This window comes from Mustela nivalis (assembly GCF_964662115.1).
Source record: "Mustela nivalis genome assembly, chromosome: 5".
NCBI classification, from domain to species: Eukaryota; Metazoa; Chordata; class Mammalia; order Carnivora; family Mustelidae; genus Mustela; species Mustela nivalis.
The window spans coordinates 23,170,015-23,188,140 of record NC_139024.1 but is presented as its reverse complement, the minus strand read 5'-3'; the positions used below and the strand labels follow the sequence as shown (position 1 = coordinate 23,188,140).

The 18,126-nt window shown below is 41.1% G+C and overlaps 1 protein-coding gene across 6 annotated transcripts in view; it reads left to right on the top strand.

Moving 5' to 3' along the window:
- The window catches only part of FOXO3 (forkhead box O3), a 127,120-nt gene that overhangs the window by 73,749 nt on the left and 35,245 nt on the right, over positions 1-18,126 (top strand). The window lies entirely within an intron of this gene.

Genomic DNA, 18,126 nt, shown 5'->3' with positions numbered 1-18,126 from the left:
GTAACATTAAATAATCAGGGTATCTGCTGTTCATGTGCTTTTCTCAGGCTTTTTTATGAATAAAGTAACACTTGGGGGGCATGGGTGACTCAGTCTATTAAGTGTCTGCCTTCAGCTCAGGTCATGATCCCAGGGTCCTAGGATCCAGCCCTGCATTGGGGCTCTCTGCTCAGTGGGGAATCTGCTTCTCCCTCTCCCCCTGCCCCCTCCCCTGATTGTGCTTTCTCTCTCTCTCAGATGAATGAATGAATGAATGAATGAATGAGTAAAGTAGCACTTGCCTTTAGGCAACTTTGGATAGGAATTTAGATCACAAGCCAGGGAAAAGAGATCTTTTCATTTTTAAGTCCCTGTGGCATTGATGGTGAACCTGTGATAAAAGGATTAGAAATACAGACCAGGAGGCTGATTTAGATACATTTTTGGGTCAGAAATTCTGCACTTCTGGCCCTGAAATAGGAAAAGCCCACCTGAAGCTTTGTGGGCAGGCCTCCTTATTACTACTTTCTAGGCCAACCTTCAAGTTGTTTAAAAAAATTTTTAATGAGACCAATTTTTTAAAACATTTTATTGGTTTTTTTTTTTTTTTTTTAGATTTTATTTATTTATTTGACAGAGATCACAAGTAGGCAGAGAGAGAGAGAGAGGAAGGAGGAAGCAGGCTTCTTACTGAGCAGGGAGCCTGATGCGGGGCTCGATCCCCGGACCCTGAGATCATGACCTGAGCTGAAGGCAGCGGCTTAACCCACTGAGCCACTCAGGCGCCCCATTTTATTGGTTTAAACTCTATGTTCACCCTTTCTAAGTTTTTTTTTTTCCCTAGTCATAGACACAAATAGCTTCAGAAAGTGGCTTCTAGGTGTAGAAAATAGAGGGGAGGAATGGGGGGTAGGTATATAAAGTTTTTTGGGATCCGGGAGCGGGAGCCATTGTCAAACAGAGAAAGGTATCAAGAAAAGAGGGGAGAGAAAAGAGCAGGTTGGAAGAGACAGGGGGAGGAAGGGAGCAGATTGGTGAAAATAGGTGAAAAGGAACAATCTGGAGAAGAGAAGGCACTAGGTAGGAATGGTGGAGGTGAAGTTCAAATGAAAGGGTAGAGGTGGGTGAATGTGGAAAAGAGAACATAATAGGTTTGAGAGAGACAGTACCCAAGGGATGCCTTCATGGTCATGAAGGTTTTCAAGGGAATTTGAACATTTGGGGTGCCCAGGGTGGTATTTGGAACCTGGATGAGCAAGGAAGCTCTTGGGCATTTGTGTCTAATGGGATCACCTGAACTTCTGTGCTTTGGAGTGGGGTGGAAGCAGTAGAAGACAGCTTTGCTTGTCCTTTTATGTTAGTTTTCTTGTGACTTTGTTGGGTCAGCTAATTCTGCATTCCACCTGCTTTCTCTTAGTTAGCTAAACTCATGCATAAGTCTTGCCACTTCTCTTGAGAACTCTTTGTGACTTGTTTTTCTCTTTAAAGACAACGAAACTTTAATAGACTTTCCCAAGTTCTGCTACCCCTTCTTCCCTTGTTTTCTTTGTATTGCTGCCAAAGGTCATCATCCTCCTTCTCAGGTAGCCATTATAAAAGTCTGTGTTTGTTAATAAATTGATTAGAATGCATAAAATAATTAGGAACTTTAGGATCATTGCTTTTCATTCAGTAAAGGTTTGGGGTTTTGTTTTTTCTGTTTTTGTTTTTAAACATATATAAGTTCCCCGGCCCTTTTATAAATTAAGACATTTTAATAGTAGCTTTCTAAAATGTATTAAATTGTCCTGCTTGAATCTCTGGAGTTTAACTTATCATTGTAGACATCAGTATTTTCTAAGTCTTCTGGTTTTGAGAAGAGAGAAGGCTGAGGTAATTAGGATTGTGGGTATATTTCCTCATCTTCATCAGACTGTGTGTTACGTGCTGGGCATGTGGCAGTATAGTGGCGGACGAGGCAATTCCCATCCCTGTGCTCACGGTTGGAGTTGAGGTCTGTAAATTTGAACGATGATGCAGATGGGTGAAGTGGAAAGTGCCAGTTTCGTCAGGTTGCCTCCAGGTAAATGGGGTATTCCTGTCTTCAGTGATCTGGCCCACAGCTCACAGTACAGTCATTTGTACCCCTGGTCTGCAAACACCTGGCCCCTCAATCCATATGCAGTTTGGGGTTTTATTTTCTTGGGCATTAGGGGAAGAAAGGCAGTAAGGAGGAGGGTACATGGTGATTTGTGTAAAGATAGGATAGTGTTGGCCTAGGATTTTTGTACTCTTTAAATGATTGATTATTCCATAATCTTTTGAAAACACACTTTGTTCTCTTACAGAAGTCATTAAATATGGAACCTACTACTTTATATGTGATTTTCCAAGGCTTTTTTTTTTTTTTTTTTTTTTTCATTTTGTAAAGTAGCACTTGTCTTCAAGCACCTTTGATAAGAATTTAGATAGTAAACCCATGAAAAGTATGGTGCTTTGCCTAAAGGTACTTTCTGCTGAAACTAATATAATGTTCTATGTCAACACTCTCTTACCCTGCCTATAAGTTTCTTCTGCTTTGTCCTTAGTATTGTCCTTTGAGTTGCTCCGTGAGGCCTGCTGTCCTTGGTGTAGGAAATGTGCCAGAGGTCAGCTGAAGAGACTGTGTGTAATGATGGACATTGCTTAGAGCATTCCTATTTATTATTCATCAGACAGCATGTAAAGTGTCACACTCTTGTAAAAAAAAAAAAACAAAACTTGGTAGAGGTAATCAGAAAAGAAAGCTTACTTTGTTCATCTAATGAAGCAGCTGTGAAGTGAACATGTCTCATTTCTAGGTTTGAAAATAGCTGCTTACTTTTTGTATAAATAATTTTGAATTACTGCTTTTGAGCTTCAGTTTAAAAATTATGAATTTAAAAAAATTATTATGAAAACAACAGATGGAGTACATTGCCAGTAGCTATCAAGATTTTGCCTCAGTGGGTTAATGTATTTTTTTTTCTTTTTTTCCTTTCTTGAGAATTTTAAAGCAAATCCTAGGTCTGCTATTTCACTTCTGCATATTTTAGGGTGCTCTGAAAAGGCATGAATAGACACAGGCATATTCTTACATACTATACTATACTTATACATAACTATACTTAGATATTTTGTTGGTGTCATCTAATGTCCAGTTTGTAATAAAAAGTTTCTCAATTATGTAAAAATGAGTATGTGTGTGTGTATGTGTTTACAGTGTTTTTTTTTTTTTTTAAAGATTTTATTTATTCATTTGACAGACAGATCACAAGTAGGCAGAGAGTCAGGCAGAAAGAGAGAGGAGGAAACAGGCTCCCTGCTGAGCAGAGAGCCCGATGGGGGGCTTGATCCCATGATCCTGGGATCATAACCTGAGCCGAAGGCAGAGGCTTTAACCCACTAAGCCACCCAGACACCTCTATAGTGTTTTTCAATAAAATCAGAATCTTGTTAAGGTCCACCCATGTGTTGTAGATATTATGTCCTTTAATCAGGAGTAGCCCCCAGTCCCCCCACCCCCACTTTTTTTGTTCATGCCTCGGCTTGTTGCTGAGGTCAGTTGTCCTGCAGAATGTCTCACATTCTGGATATATCTGTTTTCTTGTGGTGCCATTGTCTATTGCCTAAATTTCCTGAAACTGGAAATTAGCTCTACAGGCTTGATTAGCTTCAGGTTTAGCCTTTTTAGTTGCATTGTGCAATGTCCTGCACATGGCTTCACACCAGGGAAAACCTCCTTAATTAAGTAGAAAAATTTTATGAGTGAACACAGAGTTTGGTTTGGACACGGTACTGGGCACTCTGGGGACTACAGAGATGAACAAAGTATAGTCCCAGCTGCCTCAACTTTTTTTGGAAGCACACGGTTACCAACAGCATGACGGAGGATAAGTGAAGTGTAGCTGGGGATCAGGAAGTCAAGAGTTAACCAGTTAGTAAGTAGCTCTCATCAAGAGAGACTGCCTAAAAAAAAAAGAGAGAGAGAGATTGCCTAAGGAGACTTGGAAATTTCAGCATGCAAAAAAGTTAATACAGAAAAGAAATACTCTGCAACAGTAGCTATGCTCTTTCTATAAAGTTTTGTTTTATATTAATTCTTTCTTGAGTATTTTTTTCTCTCTCCCTTTACCTATTGTGCCTGTTCAAAAATTACAACGGAGTTGCAGATGCTTTTTAGTGTACCTCGGTCAGGATAAGACCTATAGACATCCCTTTAACTCCCCATATCTAGTCAGTGACACACAAAAGGTAGGTGAAGTTCACCGTAAAAGAGAAAGCTGGAACGATGCTTGAACTTGGTGGCCCATCAGCGGCCTCTGGCTCTGTTTCTCCGTTTCCTCCTGCCTGGGTTGTGTTAATTTAGAACATGCAAATACTACACTGTAAGAAACTTCAGCTTTCTGTCGAACACCTTAGCATTTCTTTTCCCTCTTTTGCTTGGTTTGAAGGGATATTATGGAGGGGTTACACTATCAAAGGTAAAGCTATAAAATTGTTTATGTGGACTTGATAAAACTATCTTAAAAACCTATGAAATAGTATCTGTTACCATAGTATAGTCTTTACACCTGTATCTTCTCTACCTAATCCCCCCCCTCGTTAATTCTTATTTCCCATAAGGAAGTAAAATTTCAACTAGAAGATGCCCTCTCAATTGAGAGTTCATAAATCAAGAACTTTTAAGCAAAAAGAAATTCCTCTGTATATTCAAATAAAGGCTTCCTGAGGAGTCTCTTGTTTACTGATGTATTTGAACATTTAATGCAGTGCTGGATGCGCAGTGCTCAATAAATAGTGATTGAGTAAATAAAATGAGATGTTGGGGTAATAGTATTTACTCTTGTTTAGATATTGCAAGAAAGCAGTATGATCATGAAAAAAATCCGTAGCCCATCTTGGATAAGGAATTTTGGTCAAGCACTTGGGGTTGCTTCGAGGGGAGTGTGTGTGTGTGTGTGTGTGTGTGTGTGTGTTATGTATGTAGCACATTGGTAAATAGAAGTATTTATCTTACCTGATAACCCGATTTTTTTCCTTGAGATTTTATGTTTATAAAGAAACAGCGTTTAAGATACACAGCCTAAAAACTGCTGAGTAAAATTCTGGATTTTGTTCTTAAAAGAAAAATGACATATCTTCCTCAAGAATCAATTTTTATTATAATTGACCCAAAATGGTTAGAGACCAAGCTTTGATGCATTTACTGCTGCATAAAAGTCAAGTACTTAGGTCATTATAATTCTGCCCCTTTTTGTGCATGCCACACAAAGAATTCTTTGATATGGAGATACAACATTCTCAAGATGAAGGAAGGTCACGTGTTTTCAGGCAATAAGAGCATGATCTCTTTATCTGTTCCCTGTTGTAAGTGGCTGTGGAGAGGGGAAGCTGGACTAATGAATGGCTTTTGTCTACCTTTGTACTATTTTTTTTACTTTTCTTACACAGAAGTCAATTTGATTGTGACCCTTAAAAGGAATATTAAGTTGAAGAATAGCATAGAGCTGAGAACCAATTGCCCAGAGCATCCACAGCCAGCCTTCAGTTTGGCTTGCTTGCTCAGATTTTTATCACATATTTGCCAGTGGAGTTTTGATTGCTTCCAAACAAGTATGTGGCTTCTTTGAGTTCCACTGGGAACTGGCCCTTTTGCTAAGGAGGCAGTGTGGGTTGTTATGTGGACCCTAGAGCTGGTCCTCTGGAGTTCAATACAGGGCTTCACTTTTTAGCCACCTTGGGGAAATTATTTAACTCCTCTGTGCAGTTTTCTCATCTGTAAAATGAGTTAATAGTACAAACTGAGGCATGAAAAAAATGCCTGGCACAAATCACATGATAAACATTAGCAACTAACCGTTACATCAGTACATGTAAATGTATTGGGAGATGCAGTTCAGGGTTCGAGTATGTGAAGGAGGACAGAGTTTTTCTCTCGGTGTCAAGGAAGAGACTATCTTGGAGAGTTCAAGTATTCAGAAAGCAGACCGAGCTGGAGTTGAAGGTGGTGGGCAGTGGAAAGGTTCACAGATGACCTCCCTGCCTCAAAGCCACTGGGAAGGAAGGAGCTCATGCTTAGACTCCTTGGGCCCTAACCAAAGCTAGCATTCCTTTTTGCCTTATTGGCTCCATTTGCTTAATGATTTGAGCTGTAATTCCTAGGGTGGATGGATGTCATGTATTTGTCCCCCCCTCTCTTTCCCCACCACCCAATCCCTTCGGCCTTGGCTTCTCTCTCTTTTAAAAAAAAAAAAAAAAAAAAAAGCTAGCTCCAGTAGAAAATACACCTTTAAAAGTTTACCTATATGGGATTTGTTACAGAGTGATTAGGGGGCCAGGAGGGGGATGAGTGAGTAGGGGATGGATATAATTTATGTATATAGATCCAAAGATTGGTCATGAGGCTGGATTATAAGTACATGGGAGTGTATTACAACCTTTTTACTTCTGCATATGTTTGAAACTTTCATAAGAAAAAATAAAAATTGAGCAAAAAAAGCAAGTTGCTTAACTGTAGTGTGATGCCATTTATTTAAAGTTTTAAACTATGCAAAGAATATATATTGTTTATGCATATATACTTATATAGTAAAAATTTTAAATTTTTATAAAAATAACTACTAACTTTTGAATAATGCTTGCCTGTGAGGAGAGTAGAAGAGCAGTAGAATGAGCAGGGGACACCTGGCATTCCTGTAATGTTTTATTTCTTTTATTTTTTTTTATTTTTTTTTAGATTTTATTTATTTATTTGACAGAGACACAGCGAGAGAGGGAACACAAGCAGGGGGAGTGGGAGAGGGAGAAGCAGGATTCCTGCTGAGCAGGGAGCCCAATGCGGGGGCTCCATCCCAGCACCCTGGGATCATGACCTGAGCCAAAGGCAGACGCTTAACAGCTGAGCCACCCAGGCACTTCATGCTTTATTTCTTTTTAGGAAGGTTATTTGAAGTAAATATGGCAAATATTAAGCTGTGTTGAAGTTGAACAGTGGGTACATGGATGTTACATTCTGTATAACTTGTCTCATCTATTTAAAACATACCATAATAAAATGCCATGATCTGAATCAGGAAGTGTTTTTAGATATGTCAGGAGCCAAGCTGTAGGAGGTGGAGGGGTGCCTTCCTCTTCTGTTAGAGATTCACATCCTGTCATGGTGTTTCACTTGGCATGGGTGATGAAATGGCTGGTCACTCACAGTTGCATAATGGGAAAAAAACCCTCATGGGTCAGGAGAGATGGTAGTAGGGAGTCAGAATTAAAGGCTGGTTAGCTATGGCAGAATTAGTGTTTTCTGGAACATGTTGACCTGTTGCCTTTATCAGAAGGTTTGGACTAAGTCATGGGGATGAGTTGGTGATAATGACTCCAGTGTTTAGAGACAACAAGGGAAAGGGAGATTTTTTTAAAAGCATAGCTTTTGTGCAAAATTTAATAACTGGTTTCCTTGATAAGACTTACCAGAAAAAAGTAATTTCTACTACTGATTGGTGGTCCATGAGGTAATCTCGTCAGCCTTCCCACACAAAGCAGGATTAGGCTGTGTCACTCCTCAGCTAGAGAGGCAAGCCCTCAGTTGGGGAAGTAAGAAGACCAATTGTTCTGAGCCCCGGCTTCATGGCCTGCTTCTAAAACGTGGCTAGTGCCTCCATGCCTCCCTATCTGAAGACTTGGAGGTTGGAGTGATTTTTGTGCCCAGGTCCATTCTGTGTGATTTAATGTATTTATAGGTGTTGGGGGTGGTGAGCATGTCCATACCACACAATAAATATTATCTTGATGTCCTGGGGAATACAGATGTAAGATTTTTGCTTCTTTGGTATTTTTATTCACTTAGACCCCAACCAGAGATCATTGTTTCCTAGGTTTGAGAGAATTCATTTAACAGAGAGAAAGCGTAAACCCCACGTGCCTTACAGGTGAAACCTGCTAATAGAACACAGGCTGTGTTGAGCCTGTGTGGAGCTAGGGAGAAGGGCTGCATTGGAGCAGGAGACCCAAGCTTCCAGAGACCCCACTTTTGAGTATCCTAGAATCTGAGGAAGCTGGTTACTTGAAGACCAGACCAGCGCTTCATCGGGACGTGTCCTGGAAATGACCTCCTCCTTTGAGTAGGGATGGGGAGGTCTCTGAGGAGGGGTATATTCTGGATGTTTGTGAGGATGAGGATTGGAGTGAGCTCACCACTTGGGAAGGGAAGGGACCTTTGCTTTATGCCAGGTGAGAAGCCACAGGAAGCAAAGGCCATCCAGACTGGCAGCGGCTGAGCAGAGCTCACTTCATGTTCTGTATCTTTCCAGGCTTATTTGCCTTTCTTGGAAGAATTTGAAGGCTACCAGACCCAGCAGCTTCCTCCCATGCAGTTCCACTGACTTGCCTCTACTTAAGCTCTTCTGAGGGAGCAGCCCCGTGCAGGGATCGTGCAGGGAGGAACTGGGGAGAGAGAGTGGGGGGCTTCTGGGTGCTGAGCAGGGTTCGGTTGCATTGCCTCTAGTCTCTACTGTCGTTTTCAGCTTACGTCTTCCTTTATCATAGTCTTCCCCAAAGCTGGCAAAGAATAAAATAAATTGAGGCATTAAAAGCACACACATATATGACTGAGAGGTTATTTTTCTATTTTTTGTCTTCCTTTTTGTTTGGCTAGTTTAGCACCACTCGGAGAAAAAATTATATTTAAGCTTAATAAGTTCCATTCGAGGATGTGAATCAGTTGCTTCTTAAGATGCTGCTGGGTCCAGCGACACAAAGTTAGAAGGCCAGAACCCAGCCTAGGAACTCGGCCGCAGGCTTTGTCCTGAAGTCCTGCATTACTTGGACCTTGTTGCAGATTTAAAGGTGTCTAAATCCAACCTTTGGTTTTCCTCCAGGATAGTGGGGGCAAAGTTGGCTGTTAACAGAATGTTGTAATTAGCCTCTGCATGCTCATGGATGTGTAAAAGTAAGATAGGTGAGTTGAGTTTGTATGGGTTTAGGGTGCATATCAGACTCTGGTAAAGATAGAGATAGTTCCTTTTTCTAGAGTTGTGGTTCTTTTGGTTAGGCTTATTTCCAGTAAGAATTTCTTTAACATCTCTTTGTTTCCCCCAGTCTTTCTCTCCATGTGACAGTCAGCAGCCTGTGTCCTTTCCTCTTGTCTTGGGCTTATCTTTCCGCAATAGCTTTTTGATTGTCTTCCCCCATAGCTAATATTATCTCTATTAAAAATTTTTTCCTCACTTCTGTTGCGTGATTATAATGTCCAAGTTTTCTGACATATTTCCTAAGGCAGCCATTTATCAAAAAGAACATCCCGAAATCCTCATGAATGTTAATAAAAATTTAATTTGTTCAGTAAATATATGTCCAGTGGCAAGCCAGGGAAATGGGACAGAAAATTATGTTTTCAAATTTGTAAAACAAATATACTTAGAAGAAAAAATGAAAACATAATATATCAAACTGTCAACAATGGTAAAGTCAGGGTAGCTGGACTATGAGTACCTTTTTACCCTCTTTTCTAAATTTTCAGTAATATGTTTATATGTTTTCTTACATTTAAACTCTCCCACCACCCAGCCAAACCATACAGCATTTTAGGTGTGTGGGACAGTGGAATGTAAATGAGTGTGGTATAAAGGGAGTTGTTTCCAAATGCAGACCTCAGAGACCCCGGAAATCCTCAGAGGCAGGCTCCGTGACCCCAAGGGTAATGGGGGTAGGGAAAGGAGGGCCTCTGGGTCTTCTTGCCCCAGCCTTAACCAGAGCATTTCTGCTGTGATTTGTTCTGTGTATCAGGGTGTGACTAAGATGGTATAGAGAAAAGAGGGAATCTAGGCATCAGAGCCAGGGAGCCTGGGCGCAGGCCCTGCCCCAGCCTTCCCCAGGAGTGTGTGACATTGTGCAGGTTGCTTCAGTTCTCCGGACTCTGGTGTTCCCCTGTATGAAGTGATGGGTTGGGGTAAGGTGATGTCTGAAGGTCACCTACAGCTCGGGTATTTTGGGACATTTTAGGATTAAATTCTGGTGATGTTAAAGAATGAATAACTCCAGGAAAAGAGGACTGTGATTCCCAGCCTCCTCCTGCGGCCCCCATCTGGAGGTTTTTAACTTGTCGTTTGTTGATATTTGTGTGTCTAATAGGAGTGTGTGGTTGGGACAAGGAGTGATAGGATGCTGTTTTTAAAGACGACTTATTGATTTAAATTAGAAGCCTAGGCTCTTCCAAAGAAGTGAACAGTAGTTTCTCTCATCCTAAAATTATGCCAAATCTACAAAAGGAAAGGGGACAGAGCAGTGGCTCCTGTCCTGGCTGACAGGTCTCAGATGTCCATTTCCAGAATCTTTGCCCAGTGCTGTGTCAGCGCTGTCTTGATGGCCTTAGATGGGTGTGAGGAGGCTCTCCTGATATCCAGGTCTATAGCAGGAAACTTTCCCCGTTAGCAGACCAAGAGGAAGGGTAACTTTGGGATCTGTCCTTTCTCACTGAAGATGCCTGGAGCCCTGGCACCCAGAACCCCACAGCTCCTTTCCTCCTTCAGACTTCGCCTCTCCAGGCTGGGGCGGGTGAGGCCTGAATCCTGCTCCCTTTCATATGCAAAGCACGGACTCTTCACCAGATCGCCTCTGGGGAAGGAAACAAGAACTCCGCTGCTTGCTACACTAATTCAGTCATTAGCTTTTTGATTTGGGGGAAAGCTTTCAGATTCATGTACTAAAGTATACAGTTTGTAGATAAAATCAGAAAGCTCACTTTGTTGGTCACAAGTGCATTGGACTGAAATGAGAGAAAGCCAGAGGAGCTGGTCTTATTTCTTTTTGTATTTCGCTCTCAGGAAGCATTTCCTGGGACAGAAAAACCATGCTTTAAGCATGGGTGCAGCGACCCCAGGTGACAGCAACAATAGGGGCCCTTCAGAAGGCAGTGAGTGGAGCCAGACCCTGTCTTGGGCAGGTTTGGCTTCATGCTCCCAGGTGGGGCTTAACATTCCTTCCCCAACCGCCCCCCACCCCCAATCCAGCTACTGCAACAACTTAGGCACCTTCCTTTTCTCTTTAACCTGAATAAATTAAATGTGGACTAACTCCCCAAAAGGTACGGTCCATTTTAGGAGAACAAAACCTACATGATCAGTGTGTTGAGGTCTTGGTCCTTTGGCGTAAAGCTGTAGATTTTACTTTGTGAATATATGTTGAACACCGCACTGTGTGCCTCCCACTGTGCTGTTCACTCGGAGATGCAGAAACAGCAGAGAACTTGCTTGTTGGTCTTCGTTTACAGTCAACTTGGAAAGGCAGTCCTAAGTAGGAAAAACTACTTCAAGACTGCAAAGCGCCGAATGTAGGACCCTTCTGCTTTTAAAACTGGAGTGCCAGCTTCCAGTGGCAGAGAAGCACAGCCATGATTTTAGTGGAGGGGAGCCAGCCTTGCTGCAAGTACTTTTAAGTTGGAATGCGAAGGAAGTGACCGGGCATGGGGAGGAGCAGAGGCAGTGCTCCCAGTGAGACTCACGGAAGGAAGCAGGCAGTTTTCCTTGGAGAAGAAAGGTAAAGATGATGTCACTGTGTGATAATTGGGATTGAGGCTTTGAAAATACACGCGGGACTGCTGAAAAACTTAGCTGTGCACAACACAGTAGGCATTAAGTTAGGAGACTCAAGTGACATAATTTGGGCAGCAATACCTATAGGCTGAATGGAAATGAAGATATGTATCCTCCTGCTCACCCCTGCCCTCAAGTTAGCCACGTGCTTCTGTGTTAGGACACTGAGGGCTTTAACAGCAGCATACTATACTTTTTCTGAACATTAAGCACATATTAAATAAATTCACAAAGATATGCTTCATCAGTAACAAAAATGTCAGTATCTCATGTGAATATTGTTCCATTTGTTCCGATGTTTAAATTTTTTTAAAATACATCATTTTCAGTTGTGTGAACTTTTTAGCATCCATCACATTGCATGTTTAGGACATTTAATTAATTGGGGTTTTTTGATCCTTCACAGTTTCATATATATAATTAGTAGGTGCAAAATTTGGGTAATTAATCATACAACTCATTAATACCTTCCAGACATCCTTTCTACCACTCTGAATTATTTTACCATTTCATGTTAGGTTTTTCTACAAAGTTGATGGATCCCATTCATTCGTAAGCTCATTTAACAAATATATTTTTGGCCCTACTATGCTTTTACTGATTAGAAACAAAATTCAACTTTTCAGTGGGATGAGATTGGTTTAGCTCATTTTGGTTTCCCTCTGATGCATTTGAATTTAAGTTACTGATTTAATTTATTTAAAACTATTTCATTAGCAGCAGCAAAAACCAAACATTCTTGCTAATCATATTAAAACATTTCTGTAAATGCTTTTGAAAGCAATGAACTTTGGTAAATTTAGTACATTGAATTTTAGTGACTCGGTCTGCTTCCCTTACCTGTGGCCCTGAAGCACCCTCACGGCTCCTTACTAAGCAGCTTGAACACCACTGAATTAATTGATCTCTGATCCCTCTTCCCATTCCAGAATTCTGCCTCAGCTTCTCTGTGCCATTTTTCTTCTGCATTAAATAAGGTAATAACATTTAACTTATCAACCAGACAGAGTTACGATGACTACTTGGTATAGATTTAAGGTGTAATTCCCCTTAATCCATTTTTGGGTCTTTTTTCCCCCTTTTTGGCAAAGGATGGAACATGGGAACTGGGGCGTACAGAAGCAACTGTTAAAATTCAAGTATCAGTATTTGAAGGACAACCTTAGGTCTGTGTGATGTGTGCAGTAGGTCTTAAAGCTGTCCGCATTTTCAGAACAGTTACCCGTCAATATCCCCCTTCTGTTTTGCTTATAAAAGACAAACCTTTCCGGGGGAAGGGGGTGTACTTTGTACTTTGAGTACCTTCATCGTATTAGGACATGTCTACACAGGCGGAGTAGCTGGAAGAGCATTCTGTGTGGGCTTGAGGAAGAAGAAAGCAAGAAGACAGGAAACCTGACATATTAAGCCTTAGTAATCTGGCCTTGGGTGTTTTTTTTTGGTTTTTGTCTCCATGTTTTTCTGATTTTGCTAGATTTTTAGAATAAGCATGTATTACTTCGGTAATCAAAGGAAAGTTAAAGACTGGAAATAAAAGTTCAGCAACTTTTACCTAATTCCAGGCTAGCAAATGACAAAATTTTTGAAAAAAGTTAGAATAATTTGTGTATGGCAGTAGCTGCACTCTAAATTACTGTCCTCACTGAGGTGAGAATTTTAATTCTTAATTTGCGTTGTTCTGGACAATTGCTGGGAGAGTCCTAGGTAGGATTGCCTGACCCCTGTCCAGCCAAATTAGCATGCAGCCTCCTTAGTGGTCCCATGAAGCTAATCAGTCACCAGCTACTGCGGCTTCAGTTTTGTTACTGCCGTCGCTTGTTCTAGTCCTTTGCATACAGATTGAGCTCATTTCTAAGAATCTAAACATATTGTGTATTTCACGTGATCTGGTAAGTACAGCTGAGCTTCTGAGCTAAAGAATTTCTGTGTGCTCTCTGCTTCCCAATCCAAAGAGACCAGCTTGTAAAATGTTAAATATGTTTTCAAACTGTGCTTTCCCCACCTTTTGGTAATCTGTATGGGAAACTTTACTTCAGGAGGAATTGGCTTTCACCCCAGTTTTTGTGCAGTGCTGTTCTGTAGACGATAACTTCATTTTTTGGTTCATTCTTGTAATTTTACTGTGTAAACAATAAATAAAATTCTTTAACCAGGACCAGTGGACGTGGTGTACATTAAACTGGCTGAAGGCAGAAAGGACAGGAAGGGTGGGGGGAGTGGGAGGGCTTAGGCCAGGCAAGGACCATTGCTTACTTCCATTACTGGTTTGCACCACTAAGGTCACCTCAGATACTAGCACTTTCCTCTCAAGTACCTAAGAAACGATTCCCAGGTGGAGGTGAAGGCCGTGGGATTGCTGGGATTTGAAAACAGGATGAGCAGACCTCAGAAGAAATGCATAGCTGCTCTGTTTTGTTTTGTGTTTGTCATGGAATGGAAGGATTGTTCAGCAGCAGTCCGTCACTTTCTTCTCATTGCTTCACTTTCCTTCCTGCCGAAACCATGTAAGGAAAGGACACACAGCCAGAATGATCCCATGTGTTTTGCTTTGTCCCTGCCCAGCCTGTGGCAGTGGGGCCCATGGACTAAAAGTGATACTGTCTAGAGCTGAACTGCAGAGAATTGAGGCCATGGGGCAGGAGCATAACATGTGACTGAAGTGTGGATCACAGCATGGCGTACCCTTTAGGTCATCTCTACGCTGAAATTATTTTCAGAGGTCTCTCACTGATGAAAAGCAAGTTAGAAATTGTCATAGTATGTATTCTGGGATGTAGCCCTTAGACGATAATAATTTTCTCCAAATGAAAGGACAATTTTATGGCTATTGCAAGAGTAGAATCTGCCTGTAGAATCTTACCTCATCTTATGACCTCTACTGGGAAATTCTTGTGTAACTTAAGGGCCAGGACAGTGTCGGTCCCTATCTGTAGGCGCTAGGTCCTATTCCCTCACTCCCTGAGGCTTTCACTGCATGGTGTTTGGGCTCTGGAGCCGGACCCCTTGAGTTCCAGCCCTGGATCCTCCACTCGCATCATGTGGTCTTGAACAGGTTTCCTCTAGCTTCAGTTTTCTCATCTGTAAAATGGGGGATAATTTTACTCCCATTGTTAGATTAGTGTTTCATATGTAATAAGCACTCAATAAATATTAGCTTTTTTGTTATGATGAGTGATTCCTTGCTGGCATCTTCCCTGGTTTCTGCCACTAGCACTCAGTCTCCAGTAATGACCTTGTTATTGCCAAAGCTCATGGACACACTTCTATCTCCTCCTCTTTTTATGTTTTTCAGTGGTAACTGCTCTCTCCTTCTTGAAGTACTGTGTTCTTACAGTCCTGATCACCACACTCCCCTCCTGTGTGGTGGTCGTGTTCATTCTCTTGTTTGGTCCTTTTCTCTACCGGACCTCATGTCATGACTTCAAGGAAAACTCAGATTTCCTCTTCCTTTTTCTCTCTAGGTGAACTCATCCACTCCAATGACTTTGGTTACTTGGTTGCTCATTCTCTAGGTCTTAGTCCTTCTTTATTTTCCAGTCTGTCTTCGCTCCATCCAAACAAACCATTATTTTCTCTCATGGTACCCTGTTGTTTTCCTTCAGAGCCCTTTTCAGTTTATAATTATGTATTATTTGTTCATTATAATTAATGTCTGTCCCTCACTTCCCCTTCACTCCACAAAATCATAATGAGGCCAGGGACTTTGTCTTTTCATTAGTGTTTGTATGCCCCATGCATGGAAGGACCTCAGTAAACACCTGTCTGCCTACTGTGTGTATGTGGCCCTTCCGCTTCTTCCTCCGTGGCGCCAGCCCTGGCCACTCTGGTGAGGCTGAGCAGAGAGGCTGGACCTTTGTTGTTCTTCCTTCTACTCCCTGCCAACCTAGATCTACCCTCTACGTCAGAGGAAACCTTACGGAATTGTGCCATTTCCCTTTCACCTTCCAAACACAGGAGCCTCAAAGTTAATGATCTGAAGACTAAAGGAAGCACTAGGTGCTTGTTGCTGGGAAGCACTTAGGATGGAACATCCTGGGTGGTTTGCTCAAATCCCTAAGTGAAAGGAATTCAGGACTTGATGTAGAGCATTTATACCTGACAACAAAATACAACAAACCAAACAAAACAGCTCTTAGTTCATCAAACATTTGTGACTTGGAGGGTTTTCTCCCTTTCAGCGTTTCCATTAGTGTGATTACAAGTTTAATGAAAGAATATTTGTGCCCAGTCCTGTGTGAGGAGTTCCACGGGAGACCACAGTGCCGTACACTCCCGCAAGTATGTTGCTGCCACAGGGGCCATTTCAGAACCAACACTTCACAGGTTTATTTATGAAGTGCCAGGAGTGGACTTAATAGCATAACAAGGAGTTCAAAGATGCCAAAAGGAATAGTTAGACTCTGAAATAAACCCTTTGCATCCCACACTGGCTTAGGGAGCAACTATGTTGTATTTTTCAGTAAAATGAATATATCTATTACTAAGCAACCACCTTTCCTCTGAGTAGATGGTCCAGCCCATCTTCTCTTCTTCTTCTGGGGACAGCTCTGTTCACTAACACTGACTATAACCTAGCATGTACACACCTAACTAGGAATATTCAGGATGGTTTCCCTGACTTGTTCTTTCTTACGTACTGACAGAATTGGTCAGCGTAGTTAAGTTTATCTGTCACGCTGCCCTGTTTACTGGGTCTTCATAGACACAGTTCTTAGTATCTAGACTTCAGACATGAAAAATTGAGATAGTCAAATGGTATCTTAATGCAATAGTTTTTTTTCTTGTATAGCATTCATTATTCAGAATATTGGAGTGGCTTTCTGACAGATTTCTTCATTTGCTCATTTCCTGATTTTTGAAAATTCATTTTAGGGAAGGATAACTGACCACAGTTTGGTTCAGTGGGAATATAGAATTATTTTTAATACTCTTACTGGATGCTATCCCACATTGGTTTCCTTATTGGATAGCATTTTTATTTTTTGGACTTGATGCTCTGGGCTTGAGTGGAAACTGATATGTCACTGTCGGCCTTACTTTCTGCTCATAGCTTGTTACTCTAGAGTCAGAAGAGCATAAGCTTTCATCCAAGTTATGACATTGTGGCATATTCTAGATATTCTTTGCTCACTGTCTGTTGGTGTTACTTCCGATAGTTTTGTGAACATTGTTGCTGGTCCAGTGGCCCAGGCATATTCCCATGATTGATAGAAATAACCTTTTAAGACCATATGTCTCTTAGCCATTTTTTCCATAATTTATTTTTATGTCTTGAGGCTCCCAAAATGCTCTTTCTCTTGAAATCAGGGTTGACCCAGAACAGGTTTTAAGAGCTTCATAATACAGCCTCTTCACTTGCAAACGTGTTGAGTCCCTATCCTCTGTGGTTTCCACATCAAAGTTTCTTTGGGGCCAGGAGGATCACTGCTTGCTTGCCCTGCCAACCTTGTAACACTGGAGGATGACAGTAACTGGCACAAACACAGTCAGTCATTGAAAAGCACTTGCAAAGTGCCTGATGACATACATCAAGGGAGGTAGGAAACAGGCACAGAAAAGCCTTTCTTGCTAGGTGTGTCTGTTGCATTATTTACTTGATGTGATTAGAAACCTCTGATTACAATTATTAACACTTTACATTATTACTTTTTGACATTATTAATACTTTACATTATTAATACTTGGAATTTTATAATCACCAATTTTAAATTACCAATTAATAAACATAGAAGTTAAAGAGAGAACACATATGGATAACACATGCAGAAGTGCGTACCAATATTTTTAAAATTAGTTTTTGGGTTTATCAGTCAGGATTAGGTTTGGCTATGTATAATAGAAAAACCGAATTTAATAGTGAATTATTTTCATGTAAAAGAAGTCTAGGGTTGATATAGGCATTCTAAGAAGTGATTGAGGATTCATCTCTGAGATTCTGTTCCATCACTGCCAGTGGTTTTCATTCTCAGGGTTCCCTCATGGTTCATTTAGGTATAGAAGGAAAAAAGAAATGCAGAACAAAAGGAACTGTCTCTCATCTGAGTCAGCTACTTTTATTTTGTTTGCTTGTTTTTTAAAATATTTTTTATTTATTTATTAGAGAAAGAACAAGCTGGGGCTGGGGGTGGGGGGCGGAGAGAAGCAGGCTCTCCTCCGAGAAGGGAGCCCAATATGGGGCTCGATCCCAAAACCCTGGGATCATGACCTAAGCCGAAGGCAGATGCTTAACCAAATGAGCTACCCAGGTGCCCCCTCCTCCTGTATTTGTCCACTGCAGCATGAGTATGATTTCTAATAAAACAAATAGTATCTACATTTCGAACTTCTAATTGCTTCTGAAGTTTAAGGCAGACAACTTAACTTTTGAAAATCTGATACTTTATTATGGTGTATTTGCTATGACTTTCAATGCTGAAGGTAGATTTCTTTGGAGATGAAGAACCTAGGAAAAGAGTCTGTTTAACACTGGACTTCCTGAACTGTATTGCAGGTGTTCACTTTATTTAGCGTGGTTTATTTCAAAAGAGAAAATCAAAGAGGAGTTCATTTCAAGAAATGAGTCTTT